A 15405-nucleotide genomic window follows, 5' to 3' on the forward strand; every position below is an offset into this window, starting at 1 on the left:
TTTGTTACTACAGAATGCAATCGTACAAACAAGAAGGGCCCCTGATAGATAAGGATGCCGATCTGTTTTATTTTACTTGTAGTAATATGAGGTGATAAAATAGTACTCCCTTTGTCCCAATTATGTGTCGACATTTGATTTGAGACGAAATTAAAAAAAAAAAAAAAACTTTTAAAATGTGTGATCCAAAACAAGCTTTATATAAATGTGTGGCTGTAAATTATCTCATAAAGTTAAATTATTTCTAAATATAGAAATGTGACATTCTTTTTAGGACAGACCAAAAAGAAAATGATGCCACATAAATTAGGACAGTGAGAGTATAGTGCAAAAAATCAAAACAAATATTACAAGAAATTTTTCGTAGACTTTTGAAGTTGATTCTTTTTTTTTTTTTAATTTCATTTGAACTTGTTATTGTTCACGAACACGAGTATCAAATAATTTTGCCTGATGAGAGGAAATCATCAAGTGGTCTTTTATCGTTATTGCAATTCGAACTCAGGTAAATTTCTCTGATTTTCGCTCTCCTCGTCATTAGGCTATACGCTTGAGTACTGGATATTTTATTTTGAAACGCTGCAATTGGGCTTCAAATTATGTGACTCATAAGCCCTCCGTATCTAAAGATAGATGGCTAAAGGACGGGTATCACAGTTAACTAAGAAGGCGATCGATTGGCTATCAGGAACGCTCTGTCATTTTCAATCCCGGCGTATTTCGAATGCTTCAAGGCCCCACCTCGTCATTAGGCTATACGCTTGAGTACTGGATATTTTATTTTGAAATGCTGCAACAATTGAGAACATAATTGAAAAGATGCATTTATTTGAATCTTGCTTCATGCATGACTAGCAGAATTTCCTGTTGTCGTAGACTCGTAGTCACCTTTAGTTATGAGATCATATTATACCTTGTGATGTTTTGTCATCCTAGCATCTTTTAACTAGCAAACTTCTATCTTGAAACTCATAAGTTAATTCGTTGAATTCGTTTACTAATACTAGATCTTTAGTTTTACCCACGCAAGAGATCACCATAAGTACTTTATTCTTCTTCTCATACTTCAATGTCTGAATTTGCCTACAATTTAAGATGTTTCTCATCTCCACCTTGTGAGATTACACTGAGTTTGTTGTTATTGTTAGGATGCTTCTGATAATATCCTTTCCCTTCAGTTTAACCATTATGTAGCCAAATTTAACATGTCTACTTAATTTGAAATCACGCCGCATAGGGTTGACTAAAGGGAAAATATTAGGGAGTTTCTTCATTTTCAGAATTCGAAGCTGACCTCATATTAAGGGTGACAAAATTTCATCAATCCATCACGCTTTTTGCTGGTGAAATAATATTTATGAAATGGCGAAATCGCAAAAAAGCTCTAAATTCTGTCGGGGCTTTAAGCGCAGGGCACAATAAAACGTAGGTTTTAATGAAGAATGCCGCAAATGGAGAAAAAATATGTATATGTAGTCTAAGACTAATAATTATAAGCACGAATAATAAGTATACGGGCAAAGAAATTGAAAAATTACGATAAAGTGAAATATTAATTTTTTAGTGTCGCCTCTTCAAGATTACAGGAAAAGTATGCCATAGAGCACGAGTGATGACACTGAAACACCTGCTACGCGAGGCGAAACACTCAACATGATTCGTGCCTCGTTTTAGAGCTTAAGCGCGTCTTTGACAATATAGTTTTGAACGTGTATGATACAATGATTCGAGCTTAAACTGTCTAAAAGTGTAGAAAAGGTTGTCTTGTTAATACTATTCCCTCCATCCCATAATAAGTGTCACTTTAGCAAAAAAAGAAATTGTCCTATAATAAGTGTCACCTTAGGAAATCAATGCATACATTGACTAGCTTTTTTCAACTTTGCCCTTGGACAAAAGAAGTAGTAGTACTCTAAATGATGATTGTGGGATTTCCAATGTCAAAACATGGACTACTTATGCATGCTTTAATCATCAAGAGGAAAAAGTAATTTTTTTTACATAACAGTAATTTGGTAAACTTCACACTGCATCATTGATTTCTTAACATGCGTATTTTTTGCTAAAATAACACTTATTATGGAACGGAGGAAGTATTATATATACCCCCATCGCTCTGTGTTATTCCAATTACTAGATGAGCCTGTGGTCAATATTAAAAGGCATGCAGAAGAAGCCGCCAAAGAGAGAAAAAAATGGAAGAAAAGGTGAGAATCCTTGCCAGCTGCAGAATAGAAAAGCCTGCAGGCTAGCTATGTATTGGAAGTATATGACAAAGATGAGACATTACTCTCTCTAGATCTTTCTTCTTCTCATCTTAAAGTCTCATTCATTCATTAGATAATAGCATTACATATAACACAAAGTATTAGGCATGTCCCTCTAAATTGTCTACTGGTCCCAACTCTTTTTTTCATGTGCAATAACATACATGCAATTAATAGGGATGTTACTTTTCAAGCTCTAGCAGACATGTCAATCATTGGGAACTTGAATCAAATACTCCTACCTGTTGTGCTTGCTGCTATTCTTTTTACAGCTACTCCCCTAGTCCCAGTATCTTGTGACTGCACTCCCCCCCCCACCAACCACTTAACTCATAGGTTTAATGTCGAAGAAGTAAAATATCCGTTATTTAGGCAAATACAACAATCTAAAGTATGCTCCTGACTAATTGGGAATGTCCAAATATACTTGTGCGAGGGGTATATTTGGACATTATTAATTACTTATAAGTATATTCGAGATGGAAAATAACGTTGGTGGGCTTTTATGAACCGATAAGTTAACGAATAACACATACAGAGAAATGTGTAGTGCATGTCAGACAAAATAGGGTGGCTCCGTACAGGGGATTGGGGGGTTCTTATAAGTGCATTAACTTAAAATTGGTGGAATTGGTAATTGTTTGTTGGAGCGGAGTTGATAAATAAATTTAAGAATCTAAAATGAGGTTTTTAAAAAAGTTTCTACGACAAAGGTTGAGAGCATTTTGATCCTTTTCCATGTGTTTTATTTAAGAGGCAATGCTTAAGATAGGTTAATTGAGCATTCAATCTCTCATAAGCAACTTCTGGATCCATCACCGTGCTTAGAAATCAAGAAAAAGGTAATTATTAGCAAGAAAAATAAAAATACTCAATTTTGAGAGTGCATTGATGCAGAGACGAATTCAGAATTTCAAGAGGATGGGTTCACCATTGCTTTTAAGATAAGATAAAAAAATTTATAGTAACATTAACTTGGAGACCAAACTGTTAAAGGCTGCTTAGAAATTTAAACAAAAAAAAAAGACTTAAGCGTTTAAACTCAACACTTATCCAGCTCCATTTAGTCTTGTTTGACCATGTGTTCCTTTAGTTAATATTCAATATATTTAAAAAAATATATACTCCCTCTGTTTCAATTTATGTGAACCTATTTTCTTATTAGTCCGTGCAAAAAAGAATGACCACTTTCTATATTTGGAAACAATTTACCTTTAGCAATGATTTATAGCCACACAAAATATGTGGGACGCATTTTACACCACAAGTTTAAAAGTCTTTGCTACTTTCTTAAACTTCGTGCCCAGTCAAATGGGTTCACATAAATTGAAACGGAGGGAGTACATAATATATCGAGTTTAGCCGGGTGACCATGGGTTCACGTGATTCATTAGCCCCGCATTGATGTGATGATCATGAAGACTAGAGAAAGATTGAAGACCTTACTTCATTTGAAGAAAGCAAGGGGCCTACGAAGAAAAAATCTTTGAAAGGTATCAATTGAAAAAATGGCATAAAAATATAGGGACCCAACAATGAAATAATTGTTGGGTTCACAACTTAGAAGGGCCCCTTAATTTGCATATAAACTCAATTATGGAAAGTTCTTCAGTTTCTTTGTTTTGACCATAGAGGTTTTGATTCATCAATTTCTCATTTTTCCATTTTGGTGAAGGGAAAAAAACATATCACGTGAATACTATTTTCTTTCCTTAATTAGGGGATTTAAACGACTTTTTGACATATGCTCCTCTTCTTTGATTGTCATTGTAATCGCTAATTAATTACATAGATTCACTCTGGTGTTTTATTAGATATTTAGATTATATCCCTCTAACTAGCAATGAGCTTAAGAGGCTAAACTAGCGTTTGGCCTGAGATTTTGGATAGGATTTTGAAAGCTATCTTCAAATATCTATTAGGTCATGAAATTTAATCGGATTTTGAATTATTTTCAAACTATTTTCAAGTTCCAAAAACTGCCTCAGACCAGTTTTTGGGAGAAATATCATTTCTACTCGCAAAACTTCAAAAAAATTCAAGTAAAATGCATGTCCAAACACAAATTCAAGTTTCAAAAATCAACTTCAAAATCTATAGCCAAAAGGGAGCCTAGTGTCATAGAAAAGAATATGAAATTCTGATAAATTATGTCATTTTGTGTTTTGATAATTTGACAAACACTTGAGGGACCATGTACTCGATTAGGTCTCCTGAGTGTCGCACAGTCAACGCGTTACAACTGTAAAGCTGCAGTACTGTTACTGTGCCGACTGGCAGAACCACAGCAGCAGTTTGTTAGAAGCCAAACCTGCAGCTAAAGGCCAATACCAAAAGAATGTCCCTATCCATAGTCACATGCTCCCCAATATATACACAACATGTTACAATGCTTAACCTAACACTTCAAATCTGAAAAATCACATTCTTCCAAGTGTAGCCACCACTGCTCTCAAGGTGCTCTAAAAAATAAAGCTTCAATAAATTCAAGGACCAGATCCCAACAACTGAAGATGTCTTAAGTCTTATGTTTGTTAAGTCTTCGTCATTTTGTTCTCCACTTGTAATCCTACTCTACTTTCGAGAAGTGTTATTGTAGGAAGGTTTCAGCCTTTGTTTATTTTGATTTTTTGGCTAGAGTTAGTCAAGGTGTATTTGGGTGCTTTGGCTAAATTTAGTCAAGGTTAGTTTGGATGCTTGACCAGAGTTAGTCAAGGGTTGTAGCTTACAATAGAGTTATTATAAGGGGTGAGGGATTAAGAGTTTAATTCCTACGTTGCAAAAGATTGTAATATGAAAATTGCTCATTTTAGTGAAGTTGAAATCCTACTCCGGTGGGTCGTGATTTTTAATCCCTTGAGCAAAGAGTTTTCCACGTAATATCTTGTCTTATTTACTTTCTGTTTTTTACTTGAGGGAACAGATAGAGAACCTGATTCTCTATACTGTTTGGGGGACTCTTAGTTTCTATCGAATTCTAAGATAATATGGTGATAGATTTGAGTATAATTCTAAAGTTAATATGGGTAAAGGCAGTTTAGAATAAGAACCCCGGATGATAGGGGTAGAGTCAATAATTTCGAGTTAACAAGATTAATGAACTTGAAAATATGAAACTATATAACTATAAGCTATACATGCTGAAGTCGAGCTTTGAGTTTTTAAAGAACGTGAGTTATAAGTTTCTAATATTTGAACGCTAAGTTACTACAAGATTATAAACCGAGTTCTACAAGACGATGTTTACGAATATAAAATAAAATTATACAGTATTTATACGTAGAGTTGAGTGTTTATGTGTTTCCGATCCATTGAGTATTGTATATGAAAATGTATATTGTCCAAGTGATGTAAAGTTATTAGTCATTGATTATATTGACTAGATCTACTTACACATTTATAAGTATGCAAACGTACATATGAGCTGACGTTGAGCCAGGGAGCTATGTCTTGAGTTGATATGTTGAGTTAGAATTGTGATGACCCCTGCACTAATTTCGTGGGGAGCTACATATGAGTTGTTTTCAGTACTTTAGATCGATACTCCTTCGGTCTCAAATATTTTTCTTTTTAATTTGTCTTAAAAAGATTATCATCTTTTTATATTTAGAAATAATTTAATTTTATAAGATGATTTACAGTCACATAAATATCTAACGTTTTTTTGGATCATACATTTTAAAAGTCTTCTTTTATTTCTTAAAATTTTGTGTCAAATTAAAAGAGGATAATTTTTTTAGGACGAAAGGAGTATATATATAGCACTAGCTCCGTGAATGTTAGTATTAACATTAGGATTTCACTTTAATTGAGCATGCTGAAAGTTGAATTGAGTATTTACTTTATGAGTTGAGTTGATATGATGGAACATTGGATAAGTATTGAGAAATGAGATTTTTTCTCCTCTTACAATTTGAATATAAGAAAATGATTTTTTTCAGATCTCTTTTACTCTCTCTGTTTCAATTTATGTGAATTTATTTCCTTTTTAGTTCGTGCCAAAATGAATGATATCTTTCCTAATTTGAAAACAAATTTACTTTATGAAATGATTTACAGCCACATAAATACTCAATACTTATTTTGAAACATAAGTTTCAAAAGTCTTCACTCTTTTTAAATGTCGTGCCCAATCAAATGGGTTCACATAAATTGAAACGGGTGAAATATATAAAACATGAAGATCTCTCATAAAAAAGTCATAAAACAAAAAAAAATTGTAAAGGACTACAAAACCATTTCTCTCGATAGAACATGTGTGATAAGGGAATTTGCGACGGGGTTATAAGGTAGAGTTGTGCAATACCATAGGAAAATCTCTAATTTCAATTAATTTATTACGCTTCCTAAGATGATCGTCATGTCACATGTATGGGTGAAAAAATCATTCTATACAATCATGACCCGCCCAATCTGTTGAGGTTTGGACTGGTTAATAGTTCACTTATTTATTAGCACAGCGTATTTTAACTCGCTTAATTCAACTCTTTTAAAAATTAGGTTTATATGTAATTCATATTTATCCATTGGAAACTTTGTCTAAATATTTTTAAAAAGATATTTTTTATTTGATATGTAAGAAAAAACATTATTAGGTACTCACACAAATTATAAAAAAAATAAACAAAGGATTTAAAATTTAGTAAAAATTGGATGAGTTGGGTTATGATCCGTTTTTTAGCCCAATTCAGCTCAATCCGTTTCACCCGAAGTAACTTTTGGGTGAGGTCAATGACCACTTTTTTATTAACTCAACTCATTCTGACACGTCCAATTTCAGCACAACCCGCTCATTTGACACCCCTCCCATGCATCGATCATGACAGTAAGAGAAGATGCATGTTATCGTATTATCAAGCATATAATTCAAGGAAATAAGATAAATTTAATTTCTTTATACTAAAACACATCATCATAAAAAAATAATAGGTCTAAAGTTTTACAACTAATTGAGGCTAATGCGTATAATTGAGATGACATATTTTAAATTGTTAATGTGCTCTTGAGAGCACGTACAAAAAAATTTCCAAAATTTGAGTAGTAAGTGTCTGATAAAAATATCATATATTCATGTGTGTTCAATCGAAAAATGTCGTAATTTAAATATCTAAAATAAAATGGCTAATACATTGACAACCCTTAAACTTGCCAGAATACTTTATTTGGACACTCGAACAACAGCTTATTCTTATTGAACACCTGAACACATGATAAAGTGTTCCTTAGATACATCACTTCAAATTTGGAAAAAACGGTTGCATGTGTTCTCAAGTCTCCATTACATAGATAAATTAACAACTTAAAATATGCACCTCCTTTAATTATACACATTTGCCTCAATAAGCCATAAACTCTAGGCGTTTTCTACTTGAGGTTGAAGTATTGTAATTAAATTTTATGTAATTAACTTAGCTATCCGATAGGCATTTGAGAATATATGCGAAAGTTTTTTCAAGTACTCAATTGAAACAAATCGTAGTTAGAGTGTCAAAACAAAATTTGCTAAGTTTAAAGGGGTGTCAATATATTATTACCAAAAAATTGAAGAAGTTGTTATGTACTACTCCCTCCGTCCCATAATAAGTCACGTTAATAGAAAACACGTACATTAAAAAATCAATAATGCAATGTAAAATTTATCAAATTACCCTATATAATAAAAATAAATTATTTTTTCCTCTTGATTAGAGCATGCATAAGTAGTAAACATTTTGACATTGAGAATTCAATAATATCAAATTATTATGTGGCTTTTTCAATCATCATTTAGATGTTACTTTATCTTGTTAGTTTTTGTCTAAGGGTAGAATTGAAAAAAGCTAGCCAATATATGTTTTGATTTTTTAAGGTGATACTTATTATGAGATAATTTTTTTTTATTAAGATGACACTTATTATGAGACGGATGAAATATTCATTTAAACCTTTTTAGGGGAACATGACCTCATATCTAGTCTAGTATCTACAATTGGGTACAAAAGGGTAAGGCAATGGAAGAGGCTAACAGCTTGACCTATATGATCACACTCTAGTGAGTAGGCTGGTGATAATGGATCTGCTGCAGACCAAAACATTTGGTAGGATGGTCCCCCATTGCCCATAGGTCCCTTTGCAGCAGTCCTCAGTTATTGTGTCAATTAGAGTTTCAAAGTGAAATTTGATTTGAGAGCACTTCATGACAAGCCATCCACACAGTTCATTGGCTCTGCTCCCTCTGCCTCCTCCTTACATTTATCCAGCCCCTTTTCTTCACTTTTTTTTTTCTTTTCTTTCTTCAGTTATATTTTATCGGAAATGAAGCAAATTCTAGTCAGAAAACTTATGAGTTTTCTCCTTACGCGGATTGTTTGTAGCAACCACGACTCTAAATTACTGATCATCGGAAATTCCTTATATTTTCACAGCTTAAAAATCCTCTCTAGGAAATTGCATAGATTCTTTTTTGGTGTATTTATATGTTACTCCTGAATTAGAGTTTAAGAGAAAGACAGGCTAATTAGCACTCTGTATGAGTGGATCTGACCCCATAGCTATTTCCAACGGGAGATCAATTGGCCTGAGTAACTTGAATTCAAGTCAAGTAAAATATAGCACTAAAGGGCGTAGAGCACATTCTATAAGAAATTTTTTGTTCTCAAGATTGAGTACAAGACGTTTGACGAAGGGCTGAGAATCCCAACTACTTCACCACATTCTTCGTTGGTCAATTGTGATAGTACATATGGTAAATTGTAAAATTTTAAATTTAAATATAGAAAGATATTATTATTATAATTTTTTTTTTAAAACAAACAATGCATGAAGGAATGTCATATAAAATGAAACACAAAAGAGTGCCTAAATTACCTAATGCATTGCAAAGTTATTCCACTAAGAAGGAATTTAAATACGATTGAGAATTTGAGACTGACTTATACCCGACAAGACTACAATCCAAAAGATAAAACGAAATGTTTAACACTTCAACTGTTCAATCTTGCAAAATTTCATTATCTTTTCCGGTCATTTGTAATTTCTTAAAAAAGATGTTTATGTGAGTAAATTTTGTAAATACTGACTTGGCTAGATGTTAAATTGGTAAATTTCGAAAAGAATTTAGATACTTAGCAGCTTAAGTAACAAATCTTTTCTTTTCCCACCCTTTTTATTCCCTCTCTTGGTGATGACATAAGCCAAAGACAACAAAGAAACCTAATATGCATTAAACAATATTCTACCTTGTGATACATTTCCTTTTAGGTTCCTCGAACTTATCCCCCCTTGAGAGAGGTGCTCTCTCACCCCACCCCCTCGCCCCACAGCACATCCACCCCCTCTAGAAAAGAGAAAATATTAAATGGTGGTTCACATTTTCATACAATCTAATTTCTTTTCTTAAAATCGTATTATAAGATCCGAAAGTCGGTAGATATAGATTTGTCTTTCTATCCTTTTTTATTAAAGTATAGAACTTGCACTTAGAGCCTGTTTGGATGGGCTTATGCCTATAAGCTGTTTGTAAAATAAGTTAGGATAGTCTAACTTATTTTTTCTGGCTTATAAGTTGTTTTTAGCTTATAAGCTGTTTTAGATAAGCTAAGTCAAATGAGCCCAATTATTTTTTTGAGCTTATTTTAAGTACAAAATGACTTTAAACTGACCAGCAAACACTCAAAAAAACTTAAAACAACTTATAAGTCAATTCAAACGGGCTCTTAATTCACAGATCACATGCTATACTTTTGTAAGTCATAACACTAGAGCTAAATGACACAACTCCCAATTTGATATAACTCCCAATTTTTGTCTCAAATATTATTCGTTCACATGAAAAAAAACAGGGATATTAGACTTTTTCGGAGAATATCTAATCAATCGTTTTCAATTGCTCTTTGACCGGATGAGGCTCCCCTCCAAATAGGGAAGTAGGGTTATTAATTTTTTTTTTATACGTGTCTCATTAAAATATTAATGGTGCAGCTGAAACCGACCACTTTATCATGGGAAATAGTTCTCTCTCATCCCCATCATAGCCTCCCAACTTGAGAGAAAAAATGGGAGAAGAGGAAAAGCATCCATGGAGTTGAAAATTGGCCTTATAAAATAAATCTGGACCATTAATCTTTTAACGAGACACGTGTAAAAAAATTAATACCCCAAAGGAAATGGACAGATCCCCTACAGGAGCCTGGAGGGGAGCCTCATCGATCCTTTTCCATGGAAAAGTGGATAGATGCTCTCCAAAAATAAAATTATCAACTTAACAATTAAATCCTAGGTCCGTTAATATTAACACTAATTAAGAAATCTAAAAGTGGCCTTTGATTAGTACCTTGGAATACTCATAGAAGCCCATAATATGCTTCTGCGTTCTGCAATATGTGTATGGCAAGGTTATGGAGCTCATGACTTGGAGGACCATTTACCCATCTAGTATTTTCCCCATTTTTCCCTGGGGAAGTTACATAAATATAAATAAATAAGTTAAATATTTCGTAATCTATAACTATTAACTAAATTACATAATCTACAATATATACTTGATATTTAGGGTATATGTATGATTTTATACCATAAATAAAAAAATGTTGCTATGAATTTGGCTAATAATAAGGAGTTTTCTATATTAGTGATAACCAAATTAAATACATATCAGAACCTATTAATTACTTTTCTCAACATCCCAATATATTCAGCTAGCATTTTGATATTTGGCACAAATATCATGTTTTGTGTCATTTTACATCCTACTCTTATGACTTTTATCGCTTAATTCATGATTGCAATCGTCGTATTTGAACTTATGTCGTTATATTTCATGTGTACAGGTACGATGATGACAAATGATGGAAGATTGTGCTTAAAGTGATTGATTTTGGAGCATATGACGAGTAGACAAGGTGACGAGCCGAAGACCACAAAGGACAAACTAAAAGGAAAATAATTCGATTGAAGGGTCCGCTTTTCTTCCGCATCGCGTGAAGAAAGCGGACAAGACCAACCAGGCAATACCATCAGGCGATCCTTCCGCGATGCGGAAGGAAAGCGAGAGGCCTCAGTACTTTGCGCGATCGTTCCGCGATGCGGAAGGAAAGCGGGGTTCTGCGCAAGCTGTCCCGGTTCGACTAGGATTTGGTTTACTTATTTTTTATTTTTACCCTAGCCTATATATAGACGTTTTATTAGTTGAGAACGTGGCGCTGGGATTATTCAAAGACTTGCAAGCCATCGTTCTCTTTTCTCTCTCTCGGTTTATTTTATTTTTCATCTTTTTTAACCCTAGATTATTCATGGATTCTTTTGTCTATGATCGAATCATGAGTAGCTAAACTCCTTAATTCTAGGGTTGTGGCGAAAGACTTGAAAGTTGGTTTGATGACAATTATTATCTATTGATTTTTCATATTTTGGGTTGCTTATTTATTCTTGATCTTAACTGTTTGATTATCTGGCCAATAGTTAGACACTATCTGTGATGCGCGAATTGGACTTGAGAAAGGGAATTCACGTACGTAATAAGAATAAACAGAGTTTGTTCGATTTAATCGTTTCGCTACTGAGGATAGAGATATACCCTTTAGCCCTACTTAGTTGAATACGGAGAAATAAATGCGTTCTTGTTACCTCTGATGACTATAGAGATATAGGCGTTATAGTAACATCTACAGGCTTGTGAGTAGTTCGAGAGAATATCATAAAGTATAATTAACCCGTCAACTAGTAACCTAGGAAATAAAATAGGTAAAATTGTCCGCAGATCAACTGGATTGTCGAAAGCCATGACCCTAGATCTTTCTCTCATCTGATAATTCTTACAATCCTTGTCAAGATAGTCCCAGTCACAAAAACACCCATCACAAATTGTTTACTTTTCAGTTTTAATTTAGTACAACAAACATCTTGGTTTTCACTTTCTTGAATAGTTTCATTCGAATTTGAATTAGCTTAACAGTAGAATCTAAGTCTCTGTGGGATCGATATCTGGACTTAACAGTCTATATTACTTGTACGACCACGTATACTTGCGTGTGCGTTTGGGAGCAACACATTTTAATCCATAAAATAGTATACTACTGTTTATATGACATATATTATACAATTCCTTGAATAAGTATATATATATATATATATATATATATATTCTTGTACTTATATATTACGTATATTTCACTATTATATACTATATATAATATTATGTTTTATGTATATTAACTAGTATATACTTATATATAAAATAATTTCTTATGTATAGTAAACAAAAAGTATTATATATATATATATATATATATATATATATTATTGTATATATTAGCCATATATTGCTTATAATATTAAATATATACAAATATAAATTTAATTGAGTTAATTTTCCTATTTCATGGAAGAGAGAGAGAAAAAAAATTGAATAATTAATATGTGATGGCAGACAGGAAGCCAAGTTTTATGGATGGGGTGTCAATTATTAATTAAGATCCTATTTTAGTGGTAATTCATAAGTAATTATATTATTCTTTTTATATATTGTATATTGTATATTTTATATTTCTTATGTTATTGTAGAGTACAATTGGTTGACACATAGAGTAATATATTCATATATTAGGTATATCGTAATATTATATTATATACTATATACAAAAATAATATTATTATATTATATACTATATATTATACAAACTTAAATATACTAATTTCTACTATTATATTCACAAATATTTTGTTATCATCTTTTCAGTTAAATATACCAATTTGAATATACCATATACTTTTTAAGGTATATTTTCAAGTACATTTCTTATACCATATTTCCATATACCATATTTTTTCATGTTATTTTATTAATATTAATATATTCAAATAATTTCTTTTAGTCACAAAAAAATAATTGAATCATAATCAAGTGAAATTAAAAAAAAAAGAATAAAAAGGAGGAAATGAAGGAAAAAAAGTTTTTTTAAAAGGGTAGATGTTGTTGAGAAGTGATTCAAAAATATTTGACCAAGTCTTCAGGAGTTTTTTAGTTAGTTTCCTTTATTTAAGCAAGTTTCGATATTGCTGCAGATAATTAGCAAATTAGTGGGTTAGTGGACCTAGATTTTAGTATTTTCGGTTTCATTGTAAGCCTATTTATAGGCAGTCTTGTTCGCTTAAGTAATGTATCATAAATGCAAAGAATTGCAGTAGTTTTTCATCTCTTTTTGCTCTATTTTTTGTTCACTTTCTCCTTCGATTTCCTTTTCCTATCCAACAAATCTGGTATTTTGAAGTTGATTTTGTTATATTTATTTGGAAAATTACATTCTAATTATTTTGAAAGAAAGACAAAGTAAAAAGTGTATATGCATTAATGGTAGTAACTCCTAAAATTAAGTATTATTAATATTTTAGGAATGTAAAAAGTTGTATTTTTGTAATTAAAAAGTTAAAATTTTGAATAAGTTGTAATTATGTAATTTTTTGAAATTAGTTGTAATCTTTTTCATTACCATTTGAAAAAGTTGTATTTGTGTGACTTTTCCTTTTTCCTTCCCTCTTCTTTTTCTCATTTATTTTTCTTTTTCTTTCTTTTTTTGCGCTGATTGCCCTTTATTTGTGGTGGTCTTTAATTTTTGCCCTTCAAATTGGTGGTTTTTAAATTTTACCCCTCGCCTAACACTCCAAGGTTGTTGGTTTGAACCCCAGCTCAGTTAAAAAAAAATCGCAAGACAGAATTTTACAAATATACCCAATAAAATTCTGCCTTAAGGCAGAATTTGGGCTGCACAGGCAGAATTTCTGCCCATGTAAATTCTGCCTGAAGAAAGAATTTCTGCCTTAAGGCAAAATTTGCACGGGCAAAAATTCTGCCTGTGCAGGCCAAATTCTGCTTGAAGGGCAGGATTTAAAGACCACCATTTTGAGGGGTAAAAATTAAAGACCACCCCCGCGAAAGGCAATCCTGCAAATTGCCCTTTCTTTTTTCTCTTTGAAACCTTTGACTAAAAATGTTGATGACCACCCATATAGTGATGATATGATATTATGGATTTTTCCCTTTTCGAAGAGTTATGCGTTTGTTTTCAATACTTCTTACGTGTATATATATATATATATATATATATATATATACTAGTAAACTATATTCGTGCGATGTACGGGGCTCAATATGATTAATTTGGTTACTCACTTTAGTTAATTTTTATAGTTTACATATTTTGCAAAGGATACCGTGATTCTCCTTAGTAAGTATCTATATTTTGTTTCTTTTCCTCTTATTTTCCCCTTAATTTTTCAATTGTTATTAAAATTTGTCTTATTTTGGTTATGTCCGCCTCTTTTTATATTTAGTAAGTTGATAATTCAAATATCATACATGTCAAGTTTATAATCACAAGATTCAAAGGATATTTTATTATTATACACATTTTTAATTTAGAACCATAAGATTCAAAAGTCTATCTTTATTTCTGAAACTCCGTCACTTTAATTAGCCAGTCTTTAAGGTTTGTAGTTTGTAAATAACTTTTAAAAACATTCTAATTGTTATTATACATAGCAACATATACAAAATGTATTTTATGTACCATCACTTTAGTTATAATTAAAAAATGATGGAATTAAGTCTTTGAGATGGAAAGAGTCAGATTTTTTTCTCGTTATCATGACAATGAAAGTTGTTCATCGATGTGAAAAAGAAAATTAGTAAGAATATGAGGGGAAATTAATATTTTGATTCTAGATTTTTTCTTTTAAATTCTTTAATATCTTATATGTATACCGACAGATTGATATCCATCTCAATTAACTAACTGTTCAGATCCAAACATAAGAATCATTGTCGTATATATTGGATTTTTTAAAAGCAAAACTAATAAAATATTTTTATTAAATTAATTAAAAAATATGTTAATAAGTGGTAAATTAGTTACATTATAATTTTTTATATTCACAGTTATAGATAAAAATAATTGTTACAAAGAAATCAAAATTAAGATTTAATTAATTTTATCTTGGTTTTGTAAATGAACAAGAAATTTGGACATATATTTTTAGTAATGTGGCCAAGTAATATGGGACGGAGGGAGTACTTCATTTATTAATTTTTAAAGAACGTGAAAAGTCAAAAGTGAATAAGTAAAAGTGCACGGAGGAAATAAATATGTGTCGGAGAATTAAATTG

This window comes from Lycium barbarum, chromosome 12 (assembly GCF_019175385.1).
Source record: "Lycium barbarum isolate Lr01 chromosome 12, ASM1917538v2, whole genome shotgun sequence".
NCBI lineage: Eukaryota > Viridiplantae > Streptophyta > Magnoliopsida > Solanales > Solanaceae > Lycium > Lycium barbarum.